Here is a 16,954-nt window from a genome sequence, read left to right on the forward strand (position 1 = left end):
CAAAGAATCATCAATTTATTGATAAAAATCCCCTGAAATAGCAAAAATGCTGTAGTTTAAAAATAAGTGTGATTGGAGGTCAAGGAAAAGGACTAAGAAGGCTAAGGCAAATTACAGTGAAGAGGACACAAGAATGAGTAAGGAGAAATGATAATTTTAAAAGTTGGAATGTAGGAGTGGCTTATAAACATTAGATACCTTTTGATATATCCTATATAATAATGAGCTAATATGCAAATGGTCATCACGCCCTCATGCCGTAACAACCAATCAGGAGGAGGCTGCGTGCGCAGGGCTGTGCTCAACTGATCACCAGGAGATGCATGGAGCACATCTTGGTTCCTCCTCTGGCTCCTGCTGGAGGAGGTGGTGGTTCCCTTCTGGCTCCCACAGGCAGCAGAGGCTCCCTACTGGCTCCTGCGGGTGCCAGGGGCTTGCTCCCACCTCCCGCAGAAGCAGCACGGCTCCCACCAGCTCCTGCGGGTGTGCTGTGGCTCCTGCCAGCCTCCATGGAAGCGGTGCGGCTCCCACAAGCTCCTGTGGCGGGCAGCTTATTGCGCGCAATTTTGCGCGCTGAGCCACTAGAATCTTTATAAAAAAGTATAAAACTGAAAATTTAGGAGGGGGAATTTGAAATTAAACATTCAACGTTAATAATTATAATTTTGTTATTTGTGATTATTTAAAGCTAATAATAATTTTGCAATTTTCCTGTCTGCTTTACATTTTTAATTCATTTGATGTTTAGTTCATTTAAAACACATTTTTGTGAATTAGTTAGGAATGAGGTCATGTTGTAAACAGGGGAATACAGTAGCTTGCCAAAGGTTTGGATAATTATTTAAAATGATAGTATGACCTTAGAAAAGAAAATGTGGCTATTTTGGAAAGATACTATTTCCTTCAAACATAAAAATATATTGACATGCCCTGAGATTCAGCAGGAACTCATCTTTAAGATAAAATACACATAAACATTTTTAGATATTGCCTGATGGCGGAGAGATAAATGGTTGTCAGAAAATGGAAAAGACTCATTTTCAAAGTCTGAGTGGCAATTTCCCTATAACTCTGTGTCACATGGATAAAGTACTTGCCTTTCTGAGTCAGGCTGGCTGAAGGGAAGGAAGAAATGGCCAAGATTAATGAGATAAAGCAAAATAATATTTATTTTTGGAGGTACTCTGTTCACATCTCAGAGTGGGTCTGCCAGAACCTTTCTCCCAGTATCATTGTATGAGTGACATAGGTAAGACATTTATCAGGTTCACAGAGGTGGAGAATGGAGACGTCTGCAGAAACATCTCTGACAAAAGGAAGGGATCTCTTGCAACTCTGCATTATGTCTTCTTCTGCCTGATCTTATCTCCTATGTGCTTGGAATTTGCTCACTGTTCTCTTTATTTTAGAGCTGGGCGAAGGAAACTTGGAATCTATATTGTGTCATTTTTAACTTTTAAGAATAAAGATAAGCTATAGTTGAGAGCTGGAAAGCCAATTTCAACTGTAACATTATCGCTTATATCACAGAGAAAGAAAGAGACAGTGAGACAGATAGACACAGAGAAGAGTTGTTAGTAGACATTGCAACCTAAAACTTGTTTGCCTGTTTTATCCTTTTATTTGCCTGTATTAAAGAATAGGTCCACCCAGCCAGCTTGGCTCAGTGGTTAAGTGTTGACCTATGAACCAAGAAGTCACAGTTCAATTCCTGGTCAGGGTTCGTGCCTGGGTTGTGGGCTTAATCCCCAGTGTGGGGCGTGCAGGAGGCAGCCAATCAATGATTCTCTCTCATCATTGATGTTTCTATCTTTCTCACCCTCTCCTTTCCTCTCTGAAATCAATAAGAATATATTAAAAAAAAGAGAATAGTTCCATGTCTGGCTGAGTGTCATTCCCACATTCAGGAAAGGAAAGCTTATGAGAGATAGTGCTGCCAGATACAAGGGTGATATACAGCATTTGTTAATATATAGTGTGATACAAACTTGGGTAATTTCTTTATCATTTGCCCCAAATGATAACCCACTGATGGTAGTATAAAATAAGATGTTGGGTGATCTTGAACTTGTACGTTATTTCCCTGCCAAAGTACTCATTATATCATGAATGTACCCAAAGCATCTAGAAATATCTAATGCAAAATACAATAATAAAATGACCAGCAGCATGTGTGTGCATGCATGGGCATCTTACCTTGCCCCATGTGGCCTTTTGGTTGCTTTGATCTAATCTTCAGGTCTGCAAAAGTGTGGGAGATTCTTAGGGGCCCAATAATCCCACTTTTTAGAGGTGAACAATTATTAGGAAAGTATTTTTCTTTCCAGTGTCCTGCATTGCACATTCAAGTATGTATATTTTTTATATTAATGCATACTGACCTATAATCTCCATTTAGAAAATGATAAACTAATACCTACCAATTACCTGATCCTTTCTAATGGCTGCATAGTATTCTGCTGTCTGGATATATCTTTTTTTCTTATTAATACAGTATTTATTTGTCTTCCCTCTGTCAAACCCTGAGCCAATCACTTTCCCCAGGCTGCCTGGGGAGGTGCAAGAAAAGGAACATAGAGGGCAACAAGAAAAAGAACTATGGGAGGTGGAGACAGCTCCTTCCTATAGTGAAAAGGATGAGAAAGGCCACTATCAGGGAAAAGAGCCCCAGGGCCTCTGAGGGGGCAAAGCCCAGAATGGTGTAGGAGAAGAGCTGTTGCTTCAGAGAAGGGTTTCTGGGATAAGCAATGATGAGGCTCCCAACACAGTTGCAATTCCAGTCCCAGAGCCTGCCACCTCTACTGTGGCAGCCTCAGCTCCAGTGAACTTGGCTGCTGTGTCTATGTCCCTTGAAATGGCGCTGGTTTGGAAGCTGCGGCTAGAAATAAGTGAGGTCAGGGGACATGGCGCTGCCAAGCTGCTGAGGTTCCCATCTGTCAGTGTTGTGGGTTGTATCAGCACCACTGCAGATAGTGGTGGCTCCGCTGAGAGGTGCTCCTGACCAAGGAGGGGGTGGAGATGAACTTGGTGAAGGCGTACATTTTCAGGGGATGAGGAGAGCTGTTCCCAGCGCAGAGAAGACAGAGAGCTGTGTAGATATACTCTTAATTTATTTGAAAAACTCTTTATTGGCCCTGGCCCATGTGGCTCAGTTGGTTGATTGTCTGATCATGCACCAAAAAGACACTGGTTGGATTTCTGATCAGGGCACATTCCTGGGTTGCAGGCTCAGTCTCCAGTAGGAGGCATGCAGGAGGCAGCCGATCCATGTTTCTCTCTCCCCCTTACCCTTCGTCTCTCTCACAAATCAGCAAAAACATATTTTTAAAAAACTCTTTATTAGACAACTTTTAGGTTGTTTCAGATTTTACTAATGAAACAATGCCCCACCTGAACTTCACATTGACATGTGTCTTTGCATTTCTTTGTTTGTTTCCATATGGGAAATCCAAAAGTGAAATTGTTATGACCATGCACATTTAGATTGTTGGGATACAGTGCAACATTGCCATGTGGAAAGCTTGTCCAATTTATATTCCAGATATCAGAACTCTGTTTTTTTGTTTTTTTTTTTTTTTTTTTTTACACATTCACCAGCATGGGGATCCATAGCTCTTTTTAATTTTTGCAAGAATCATAGGTAAAAAAAGATATTTTATTGTTACATTTCAACTAGTTAAAGGTTGAGTGAGATTTTACTTTTTAAAAGTTGAAAATTCAAGTAGTTACCAAAAAAGAAGGAGAGAACATTTTCCCCCAGATAAGCCCATTTTACTTCATTATTTGGGGCATATGTTGCATGTTGTCATTCCTCTCTTTCGCATGCCACTTGAGGAGCCCTCTGTGTTTGCCGGTGTTTTTCCCATATTGTTGTGAGTAGAGTTACTGATCCTTATTATAATGTGTGTGGACTCTCTTTCTGGAAGAATGCATTTTCTTTAGCAGGATTCACTGAGTGGGAAGGTTTTCTGTCATCTCACCAGATTGATGCTGACCCTGACGCAGCACTCTAAGTAGATCCTATTTCTAACTTAATGGTGGTGATTTTTGCAGCTTTGAAATGGCTTCTATTTAAGATTTGCCTGGTACTTAGGGGTTTATTTTCCTGGACGATTTCCTTTGTATGGAAGTGTGTATGATTTCTGGTTCTATGAGTTTCAGCTGAACCGGAGCATAAATGTCCACACTCAATAGTCATGAGACATTGGTAGTTGTTAAAATGTTCACATTGTTACGTGGTAGTTCGAATTTGGATTTCACAGTAATAGTCGAATACTCTTTTGCATATTATATTTAAGAAATCACATTGAACATTATGAATCCAGTAAAAGGAATGTGCTTGTGTACTGATATTTCAATGATAGAACAGTATGTGTTGGGATAGTAAAAAGAGTCACTTCCTCTGGCTTTATGTGAGATTGATGTTATGATATATATGTACTTGAAAAGAAGTGATGAGAAATGGAACTGCAAGTAATTTTTTCATATCAGTTGTGCCGAAGACCATGAAATATGATTACCTAAAATAAGAATTTTTGAGTTTTTAGCACACAATGGTTTCAAAGTCCAAGACCTTAACATGTAAGCAATTTAATGGGAACAAAAGTTATTTTATCTGGAAAGTGAAAACAATAATATCATTCCCATTTCATATAGAAAACAATGTATTTCTAATAAAACCAATGTATATTTAATGACATAGAATCAAATATGCCTCTAGTGTTGCCTTATTCTAATCTTTGTTATATCCTAAATTTTATGTTTTTGCTGCCTATGTAAAAGGTTAGGAATTTTAAATGGCTGCTCTTTATGCCTCATGTTAATTGCATAAGTTATGCAAGTGCATAGATTATGTGTTCATTTTATAAAAAGGATCACTCTCTATAGAGAGAAATAGGGACATAACTGAGATGAAAATGCTCAGGACAATATGCCTATTTTGTACTTCTATCTTGCTTTTCATTCTTCTATTTCATATTCTGGATCTGATATTTAATGCAGTATCAAATATATGTCCTAAACTAGTATCTGAGCTTTCAGATACTAGTTTAGTGCATATATTTGCATTAAATATAGTATCTGCATTAAATAAAAACAACTTCCAGTTTACAAATGAAGAAACTAAATTACAGGGAGTTTAAGAGATTTGCTGAGCCCTAGCTGGTTTGGCTTAGTGGGAAGAGCATCGGCCTGCAGACTGAAGGGTCCCAGGTTCAATTCTGGTCAAGGTCATGTACCTCAGTTGCAGGTTTGATCCCTGGCCCTGGTCAGGGCATGTGGGAAGGCAATCAATAGATCTATATCATTCACATTGATGTTTCTCTCTGTGTGTCTCTCTCTCCCTTCCACTCTCTCTAAAAAATGGAAAAATATCCTCAGGTAAGAATTACTCCGGTAAGAATTAAAAAAAAAAAAATAAAAAAGGAAGAGATTTGCTGAGGCTCACAAAGCTAGTATGTAAGAGAGCTGGGCCTAGAACACAGAGCTCTTTGGTGCTCAAACATTATTCCAACATGTGTTCCCTGTCTCCTGCGGCATTTGTGTTCATGTACCAGCATTCTGTAACCTTTGCATTTCATGAGTACCAGAGTGGTAGAAAGAGGGTCCCATTAAAAGTCAGGAATCTGAGGTTCTAGGTTGACTTTTTTTGTCTTATTAGCTTTTTAAAATTTGGTTATGGTTTAAATTTTCACGAACTTCCATTTTATATTCTGGAGAATGAGGCTAGTAACACTACCTACATTTTCCTACCCATTTCACAGGAATGATATATGTGCACAATGAAAATTTTATGTAGATATTGTAAAGCCTTGTGGTAGACTGTACTATTGCTCCACCGTTTCTTCCAAAGGAAGGATTTATGGTTCCTTTTTCTGCTGATATAAGATCTGGCATGTTTTGCTTTGGTCAATGAAATATGAGCAAAACTGATATGTGTTGCTATAAGAAGAAGCTTTTTATTTATTTTCTGACTCTGTTCCCTCTCATTTCTGCTTGCAAACAAACAATTTTTTTTTTTCTGAGCTCACCTCTTTTTTTGTTATAAGTTGCTGAACAGAGACAAGAGTAGCCCACACGTGGCATCAAACAAGCTCCAACTGTTAAAAGGTAAAGCAGTGAAGGCCTCACAGCAACATGGGTAATTAAAGCAGACAAAATCACTTGGACAAAAGAAAGGGTGTGGCCATAAGAATCATTGTAAAAATCTTCAAATTGACAAAGGTGATACCCACTAAGCTCTCCCAACTGGATAAAATTTCCCAGAAGCGACAAAGATCATGGCTCTTGTATAGACCTGAGACGCCTGGTCTAGAGTGGAGGCATGTTTGAAAAAGAACTGTGATTGTAGTTCTTGGCACATGTGCTGATATAAGTCAAATGGACAAGCAACTATGTTTTTAAAAAAATATAGATTAGTGTTACCCCCCAAATCCACTAGCCTTCACTAAAAGGGATTTAATTTTCAAAACTTAATGTGACCTTTAGGCTTCCAATCTTTTATGGGCAGGAAACAGGCTGTGAAATGTCCTCAGATTCTAAGAAGGTAATTTCCAGTAATGTCCTCCTACAGAGGTCAGGGAGATAATAGAAAAAGACCTCCCAGAGGGTAGAACCATGGGCTATTGACAACCATGGAATAGAGATCTGCTCCTGCAGGCAGAAATAGGGCTTAATCCAGAAACAGTCCCTGCTGGGTTGGTCTCCTAGGGCTGCCATAATAAAATGACACAGACTTGAAGGCTTAAGCAACAGAAAGTATATTCTCACAGTTCTGGAGGCTGCAAGTCTGAGATGAGGGTGCCAGCATGGTCACTTCCTGGTGAGAACTCCCTCCCTGGCTTGCAGACAGCTACTTTTCCCCTGTGTGCTTATGTGGAGAGAGAGAGAGCAAGCGAGCGTGCTCTGGTGTCTCTTCTTATATGGATGCTAATTCTCTTGAATCAAGGCCCCATCCTTACTACCCCATTTAACCTTAATTCCTTTATAAAGGCCACATCTCCAAATATTGCCAGTTAGGGATTCAAGGTGTAAATTTTGATGGAACAAAAACATTCAGTCCATAACACTCCTTATAAGGTAGGCTCCTTACAATGCCTGCCAGCAGGATTTTAGAATCACTAGAGGAATGGCTGCATATATCTACCATTCTTCCTGTATCTGAATGACGGGTTTATTAATGAAGGTGGGTTAGGGAGGGGCTGATTACTACCTTCTTCAGTTCTGGGTCTTCGACTCCAGAAGAGGCACATATACACCTAGTATAAAAATTCTCATGAGAATATGCGCCTCATGCTGTGATGGGATGATGAAAGTTATAGATTACCTCCTTGTGGCGATAGGATGGGAATTATTATACTCTATATATGGAGCAGAGGGTGTTAATTACTTGTGAATCTGAGTAGCATTAGGAACAGAGAGGTTTAATTTCTTTCTGTCCTTCTTGCTGTGACCCTTCATGTCATATATCTCCCTGTGGAAAGATTATATATTTGAATCTCATTGATGCTAGACTTTGGCAATATGACATTCTGTTTGGCTAAGAAAATGTGAACAAAAGTGATGTTTGTTACTTTCAAGTGGGAACGTTAAGCCAGAGTATGTTTTACTACAAGATGGACAACATCCTATAAAGGTTACTCTATCAGCCTGAATGGTGTTGAGAAGATAATATTTAGCAGAACCATAATGGGTTTTGTGGTATGAATGAGAGGAATGACACAATAAAGCAAAGCTTTTGTTGTGAGCCATGAGAGTTTGCAATGGATTGTTATCACATGTAGCTCAGCCTAGGCTAACTGATAGCAACCTGTACATATATGGGGACTTAATGTTACATTTAGTGTGCAAGTTAGACTTAATTTATCCAAATCAACCAAAGGATTACATGTACTCATTTATTTAATTTGCAAAGATCTTGAGGCTAAGACAACTGGAGAAAGGTACATTTTCATATTGGAAAGGCACCCAAAGAAGAATTGAATACCATTTTTCTTCGGTGTTTAAATGATAAGATCCACTAAACTGTTCTTAAACAAGTTTGGAACAAAGTTTGAAAATGAAGAGTAGAGATTTTGGAAAAGAATTCATTTTCCCAGCAAGTGTTCCATGACTCTAGTTCCTTTACTGTATCATGAGAGGGGAATAGTGCACTGTTTCTGCTCCCAGGGATGACCAACATGCTGACTCACCCAGTCCATTTCATTATAATAAATTTAGGATGACTTCAGCAACATTTTCTATGAACTGGCCAAGGCTATTAAGAGGCTAACTCCGTTTTTTTCCTAATTTAAATTCAATTGATGCACCAGCGAGAGCTCTCTAGCTTATCTGGTCTTCATTAAGGGCCTGTTAAACTATGAAAAAAGCATTACATTTTTTTGGACATTCACACCATTACATATAATATTAATTGCCAAAGTATACTAATAAGCTTATTAGAGTAACTGTTCTTTGGGTATATATAATTTCACTTATTACAGAGTCTGCATTCTGAGTAGCATTAGGAACAGAGAGGAAATAATTCTTTTCAGTTATAAGGAAAAGGGTCACACAAGCAATCCATGATCATCAGTATTCTCTGCAAAGTGGCACCCAAACTCCTTTGGCCACCACCTTGTCTTCAATCATCCGAAAGGACTGGATGCTCATTAGTAAGCGTCTCCACCCAGTTTCTGGTGCTGAGCATAGTATTGAGGGAGGGAGATAAAATGGACTTACTCAGCACTGCCGATAGAGTCAAATGATCTTCCAGGTGGCAATTACTTAATCAGCTCTTCTCAGACTTACCAGCCTCTCTATGTGGAGAAGTCCAACATAAGAGAGTAGCAGTAGCTTAGCCAAGTGAGATACCAATAGGATGTGTTGTAAGAACATTCTGTCCGCCTACATTAAGACCCACAGAAATTTGTGCATCCAGGCTAATTAACAATACATTTTTATCCTTCAAATATTTTATAGTCATAAACCTTCTGTTCAGTTTTTATCGAGTGAATATAAAATACTGTACCCGTACAAATATCTTAATTTTATAGATCTGAAGTACAAATATTTGCTTGAAGTTCATACAACGTGAGGGAAAAAAAAGTCAAAGCAAAATGACTCCACTTTATCTTGCTACAACAATGCCCACGAGTTTAATATGATCATTAATAATAGACCAAGTTGGGGAAGTCTTGGTGGCAAGAAAATTAAATGTGTTCTGGGAGTAAGGTCACTGAAGTTCTGCACTGAGAACATCATAAAATAGGTGACTCACTTTACAAAAAGAAAAAAGAAAAGCTATGTATAGCATCAACAGTGTATTATTTGAGAGGCCCATGTCTATGTTTTCTGAATATTGTCAATAGAAATGCTAAGAAAAGCCATGGCAAGTTCCAAATGTTGTGGTCCCCAAACTTCCTGTAACATTATGTATTGCGTACTTATTGTCTTGTTTGGCTGTTTGTTTAGCTTTGCACTTCATTTTCATTTTAATCAATTTATGCTCTCTAAATATTTGAAGAAGGTAAATCCTTATTGTCAAACTTTCCTGCAGTGTAACAGGGATAATTTAATATTCGTATTCATATTTATTTAATACCTAGTTCTCTCTAAGTGCTTATTCAATTTTAACAGTCAACTTATGAGTTGACAACACATTTCTATTGATCACTCAATTACATAAATCCTTGTATAATGTCATGCTAAGGCTTGTATTTAGTTTGGTGTACATTTTCAGCATTGACATCCCTTGCTGTGTAAATAGGACTATTGTTAAGAAAGAGTACAGTTTTTTGTAAGCATTTGTCGAAGACAGGGTAAGTACTTACCATTGGAAAAAAGTGTTAAGAGATGATTACTCAAGAACTTGATAATCTGTATTGCTATTCCCATATAGGATATAGTATCTAGTACAGCCTATACAATGCATATCTAATTTAGGACTAGTATAGGAACCTAGAAAAATAATATTAAGAAAGAGAGAATCAAATATGAAGGTATTTCAAATAGTTTTAACTTGTTTCATACATACTTAAAAATTTTAAATGACATTAGAAGTGATTATGGATAACAGATTGACACTTTAGATTTGAAAGAGCCCCCAGAAACCACTTTGTCCAGCTCCTACAGTGCCATAGCACAAGGAAGTGAGAGATTTGAGGCTAGAATAAAGGACTCTTTGCAACGAATCAATGTTCTTTCTTCTGCTACAAGTTGACTCCTTATATTTTTAAAAAAGTCATAACTTTGTAAATTTATCAGGGAAAGTTAGGGCACAATTCTTTTATCAGAGTTTTTTTCTTTATCAGACTAGGTAGGCATCAGTTGGTGCAATGACCCAGTAAAATGGTGATTTTTTTTTCTTAAACTGAATTATAAAATTTATGACTTCAAGGAGAATTAGTAGTAATTAAGAAATTCCGACATTTAATTATTAAAAAACAGGTAAACTTTTCTAAACTTCTTTTATCTGGCCTATTACTCATCTTTTTTTTTTTTTATATATGTGCAATTTTCCCCTCTCTATTTACTGAACCAAAGGCCTGAATAAAGAATCGTATCAAAATTCTATTATTTATGATATGTGGAAATGTCTATTACAATAAAATAAGTAGCAGTTATTTTTCAAACATGTGACTTTCCTACATCATTGTCATTAATATAGGTCCATGGTAGGAGAGCTGGATTAGTATAAAGCTCCCAGAGGATTTCCAATTCCATACTCACTTCACTCCTGGCAAGTAAGGATGAGTTATCTGTTTGGAGACTTTGGTAAAAATAAACTTATCATGTTTATCTCATTTTGTGCCTTTTCTTTTCCTATTGGGGACTAGCTGGTCCAGGAATCAGTAGTTATCAACCATTCCACTTAGAGTTCGGAGACCTTCCACTGTCTAATATTACCTGTAGTAGCAGTGTTATCATGGTTCTCACAATAAGCTATGTCCTGTAACTCAGGTCAGTCTTTATGAGTAATAAATGTGATACTTTGATCCATATTCCTTATGTATTTAAGTTTTTAATGAAAGAAACAAGGTCCTACCGACCTCAACAGATGTTCCTGGCACACAATAACTAAAAATATAACAAAATATGATATTTAAAAATTGGCTTAAAATATGCTAGGGAGAAGGAAAACTTCCATTTCCCCATTCCCAATCAAATATATTAGTGAACTCTTGAATGGGTGCACACCCTTAGGCTAGCTCTGAATGGGGGATTTTTCCTCATACCATCTTGATGCTGCAGACTGCCCTGGTTCTATATGATGAGCTCCCCCTTTTCCCATCTTCTGGGAATTGGTGATGGGCCCTCTCTCCTTCTCTTGGGAATCCATCAACCTTACACATTCCATAGAATCCTGGCTGTCTCATACCTGCAAATTTCTTTCTGAGAAGAAGCTCACATTTTCATTTATTTTTATTTTACATTCTCTCCCATTCCCCCAAAACTCTCTGTTCTCTCTGCAATCTCTTTTTCTCTCATACATTTCTGTAATATTTCATTTCCTATAATTTTCCACACTCACATATAATATCCCTATGTGCATCTATATTTTTGTATACTATACATAATTTTTACATGTGGTACTGTAGAAAAAATGATGATTGATTTGTAGTGAATTACTCTCATCCACTTTTCCATTTATATTATCTGCTATATTTATCTGCAATTACTTTTTAAACTCACCAAAGAGGAGTTACTGGGATTGATAGCCTGAAAGAATCTACCAGACTTCACTCACAATCCTTGAAGAAGAAAGTGAATAATGCCCAGGGAGAGCCCATTGCAATCTGCTGTGTTACACAGTGCTTGGTATTGAGGTGCATTTGCCAATTTCATTTTCTTTAGAAGGAGATATGTGCTACTGTTAGGTGAGCTTCAGTGAAGTGTCATTTTTCTTTATCTGTTGCACTTTCTTTGTTCTGACTACAACTTTTAATATTTCATATCTGACAAATCTTCACTTGGAACACAGTAAAAAACACCAATTGAGATTTCCTTCTTTTGGAACCATACTGTTATGAAAGGAGAGATTTTACTACCAAAAAAAAAAAAAAAAAAAAAAAAGAAAATGGTCAGTGTCTCTTTTGCCAAAACAGAATAAAGTCATATGAACTTACGAAATTTTTCCAAGGTGCCAAAGACTAGGGTAAATTTAACTAGTGTCAGTATAATCTTGTCTATAAGTACTTGAAATTCAGGTCAGCTATTGCGGTCAAATTATACTATTTAGCAAGCTTTAGCTGTGATGCTGGTGTTGTTTGGCTTCATGGGCAAAGGCTAAAGTCATTTAAAGACTGAGGTAAACTTCACTGCAAATCAACTGTATTGAGAGAATGTTGAGTAAGTTGCTCTGTGATGGACTGAGGAAAGAGAACTCTGTGAAGAATAATGAAGGACCTCAGTTAAGGAGAACACAGTCTCAGCCTGCATCAGCTTTGAAGACTGAGAAACAACTCAGATCATGCTGATATGAAGATCAGTGGGTGATCAGGAAAGATATCCATTTTATCAAGAGGGGTATACAGAACCCAAGGCAGGATTTGTTCTAATGGAGAGGAAGAGAGTTATAAAAATGAATCTTTGGTTTCATTTAAAAAAATTAGTTCTAAATATCAACAGGAAATGAGCTATTGACTATGTGTTGACATTTCAGGCCATAAAGGGACTGAAAGTAACACAAACATACCTTTTAAATATGCTGATACACTTGAGTGACATTTATGTGGGAGAAAGATATTAAACTCATATTTCCTCCACTCTTAAGGCTATGCACCAAGGTTAGGGAATTGAGCAATGGCCTTTTCTAAAAAAGTTTTTAATTTATAATGCCTGTTTTTGCTCCAATGCTTTGTTGGACATTGAGACCGATATCCAAGTTGACCCCAGGCCCTGGTGACCTTCAGGTCCTTTCTGTTGACAAATAATGCCCTCTCAGGACAGTTTTGTGTATTTTTTTCAACATTAACTAAAAGGGTAAGCTAAACTGAATCAAGTTCCAGAGCTAATGATGATAGATAATAGTGTTTTCAAAACTATGTCACATTTTTGTTAATATTAACCAAATTACAGAGCAAACCTTTCTTTGTATCTTGTAATTATTTCCTTCTAAAACAGAGGCCAGACGTTAAGATTAAAATGGCTAATACTTCATTTTTGTTTGTCCTTTTCAGTTTGAAAAAAATGAGAACATTAACACAAAAATTCAGATCTTCAGATTTTATTGAAAAATTAGATCTGGCACCACTATTCCCACTTCCCTCATGGCTATGACTTGATGGAGTAGAACAGTGCTCATATCGAAGCAGAGCAGGTGCTTTCCAATGTGTGCCATTCCCTCTGGTCTTATGTCAGACCAACTTCATTTCTTACTTTCCTGAGTAGCCTTGCAGGTATTTAACTCTGTGACTCCACCTTCACTATTGCCTGATCCTTCTTCAAATTGTCTTCTGTAGGCATTTTTACCTATCTTATCAGTAACATTATTTTGCTATATATTAAAACAAAATGTTAGAACAGCCTTTCAAAAATCAATCCTTCTTTACTAGCAATTGTGTCAGTCTTTGCCATTTAACCATCCTTTATTTTTTAAAATTTTACTACATCAGTCATATTGATGTGGTTGGTGGTGGTGGAGAAGATGAGAAGATTAAATAAGTAGGAATTGATAAATAGACATATTTCTTTTGTGTAAAACAAAACTCATATTGTCCTCTGGGTTCCTGTCTCTTATTCTGACAGGACTTTGATTATGTTGGTTTTTCTCCTGAGATCTAACTAACCTATGTCAAGTCACTGCCTCTCATCTCTTTGGCAATGTGTTACATTAATGATTCAATTTCAGTGGGTGGATGTGTGAACACCTTAGGCAACCTCTTCTGTGGGGAAGAAATCTGTTCTAACATCTTTATTATTCTTTGACTTATCTAGTAGCAAAACCACAACTTGCTGCCCTGATTCAGTGAGTGGAATAAAGTAGGGTTAAATATATCTGATTAAAGTGACACAGAAAGTGCCAATGTGGGATGGCATTTGAACATCAAGAAGACAAAAATCATAACTACAAAAGAAATACAAAATTTTAACATAGACAAGGAAGATCTTGAAGTTGTTCAAGATTTTGTTTACCTTGGTTCAGTCATCAATTCAAACAGAGACTGCAGCCAAGAATCCAAGAAAAAGTGGAAAAAGAAAAGGGCAGCCCTGGGAGAATTGGGAAAGGTCATCAAGAGCAAAGATGTGTCCTTAGATACCAAGGCTAAGATCACCCACACCCTCATATTCCCAGTTACTATGTACAGATGCCAAAGTTGTGCAGTAAAGAAGGCTGATAGAAAAAAAAGTGATTCATTTGAAATATGGTGTTGAAGGAGAGCTCTACATAAACCCTGGACCACCATAACGATGAACAAGTGGGTCCCAAAGTAAATTAAGCCTAAAACATTGCTGGAGGCAAAAATGGTGAAACTGATGCTATTCTAACTTGGGCATATCATATGATGGCAGGGTTCTTTGGAAAAGACAATAATACTGAAAAAAATAGATGGGGGAAAGACTGAATATGAACTAGATTGACTTCATAAAAGAAGCCATAGGCAGGGGTCTACAGGAGCTGATTAGGGCTGTTGAGGACAGGACACTGGACATTACTCATTCATAGGGTTGCCAGGATTCAGAGCTGACTCAGTGATGCATGACATACACAGAGATATCTGTGTTATAATTCCAGTTATGGTGGTGACCAACTGTTAAATGGGTTCCAATTTATTGCCTGTAGTGCATTAGTCTTATTTTTTAGTTTTTAGTTGAATCTTTAATACACTATTTAGCCAGACATTGGTGACTGTGACCCTTTTTTGACATGTGGAAAGAGTGTTAGTTACCCTTTTCTTATATGTACAAACCCATAAACACACACAGTGAGTATGAAATAATTCTCATTTTATTATACTCTCCCTTTCAAAGAAGGCTTCAATTCAATATTTCTTTGCAAAAATTAACATGATTATTGAGGTTTCCCCATCCCTTTTAGCTACTTTCTGGTCTAATTTTAAGTGAATCCTGGGGTAAAACCAATACCTAAAAGTAAATGGTAAAGTTATATCGCTTCACATTAAAAATTGGTTATTTATTTCTTAATATTTTGGAAAATAATGGCGTGCTTGTTGATTTTGAAATCTATACTGCAGTACTGCAGGCAATGCAGTTTGGGAGAACTTTATAAATACAAATATCTTGATCATTTGCTTAAAATCCAAATTTACCCTACAGGAAAATAAAGCAGATGACAGCATATTCAATGAAACACAAGTAGACTTGAGAGGAAAGCAAACATTCTGAACAGAAGGAACAGAAATTAAAACAAAAATAAAAAGAACATTGACAATATATTCTAGGGTTGGAAATGTACAAATGCTTTGAGCACAGGGACTAGTTAATTCATCTTTGAATCTCCAGTGTTCAGCCCCATGCTGGTGTGTGGGGGAAGCCCTCAGTAACTGTCAGGTAAATTGCCTTGATTGTGGTTGCGTGGGGAATTAGGCTGCTACCCAGATTTCTATGGACAGACAAGTTCATAGAACACTTGGCTCCTAAGCACCTATCACTAATAACGAATATCCTTCCAAAGATGAAGAAATAGTATGGAAAAATGCTACTGCTTGTAGTAATAAAAATGCTTGCTTATTTAAAGGTAAGTTAAAATCAATGTATTTAAAGAGGCCAAATATGGATAGGTTTTGAAGACTTACCTGACTGATGTGAAAGGATATGAAAACTGATGCTTCAAAAGTTATATATTAAAGGATAAGAAATCATTTAATTTTTCTAGGAGGATTTAATACTATTAAACTACAGAATTTTAGAACTCTTGAATATACTTTACAGAATAAAACAAAATAGTTCTAGACTTGACTCTAAGGGTAATACTTACTGAAGTAAAAGCTTTGATAATTGCATATTAGTAAAAGAGTTCTCTGTAATCAAGATTAGTGGCTTTCAAAGCTTTCTGATGATTATGTATATACTAGTGGCCCGGTGCATGGATTCATGCACATTGAAAGGAAATTAATTAGAAGAAATATCTTAATATCGCTATTTGCCCTTTCTCTATAATAGAAGTGTCAACCAAATTTACGATTGACAATGACAGATTGAAACACATGCGTGTGATTCACCAGTGAGAGCTTTATATGTATTGTGCATGTGCGAATCAATTTAGCCTTTTATATACATAGATAAACTTGCTTAATTAGACCTCCTTTCTGATTTAGCTAAACTTTTTCCAGCCCAGTGAAGCACCTCAACTTCTCTTTCAGGTAATTGTCAGCAACACAGCAGTAAATATCAACATGAAGCAGATTATTATTGTAGATCACGCAGAAAGAACAAAGGGTGAAACATTTAACTGCAGCAGTGTTTGACTATATTCTGTGCAGGAGAAACCTGAAGTCATTTTCAAGGTCCACCATTTCTTACTTCTTTTCAGTTGGGTCAAGCTTCTAAACTTTCTAAATCTCCATTTTCTGTCTAATGAAAAGAAAATAAGATTCTACTGAGTCTCCTATCTACCTACTCTAGGATTTCTGTGAGGATCAAATGAGATGAGGCATGGGAAAATGCGTCACAGACATTTGATTAAAGTGTAAAATGTTTGTATCTAGCTATAAAGCAAGTCATATTCTTGGGTTGAAGAGACTCCAAGGAGGCTAATCGCTAGGGAGAGGAAGCCAGGTGTTGCTATGTGACATCATTACCCAGTGCCCACCGTCACTGTTTCTGGGCTGGGCCAGGCTGTGAGCTGCATTTTGCACCATGGAGTCTCAGCAGCATTGGCTGTGATTTGGTGGGGTGTCGCTCTGGGGTGGTGGTGGGGCCTGTGTCCCACTTGGGGGAAGCTGAGTATTGCTTTGTCAGTGTCAGGTCTGCGGTGCCATTTCTTTGTAAATGGCCAGTGAGTGTCACAGCAGCT

General features: G+C 37.3%; 1 pseudogene across 1 annotated transcript; it reads right to left on the reverse strand.

Moving 5' to 3' along the window:
* Positions 1-2,596: 2,596 nt before the first annotated feature.
* Positions 2,597-3,041, reverse strand: LOC308245993 (ATP synthase F(0) complex subunit C2, mitochondrial-like; annotated as a pseudogene). Its single transcript has one exon. The product of its transcript is annotated as an ATP synthase F(0) complex subunit C2, mitochondrial-like (transcript).
* Positions 3,042-16,954: the final 13,913 nt, after the last annotated feature.

This window comes from Plecotus auritus (assembly GCF_963455305.1).
Source record: "Plecotus auritus genome assembly, chromosome: 4".
Lineage (NCBI taxonomy): Eukaryota > Metazoa > Chordata > Mammalia > Chiroptera > Vespertilionidae > Plecotus > Plecotus auritus.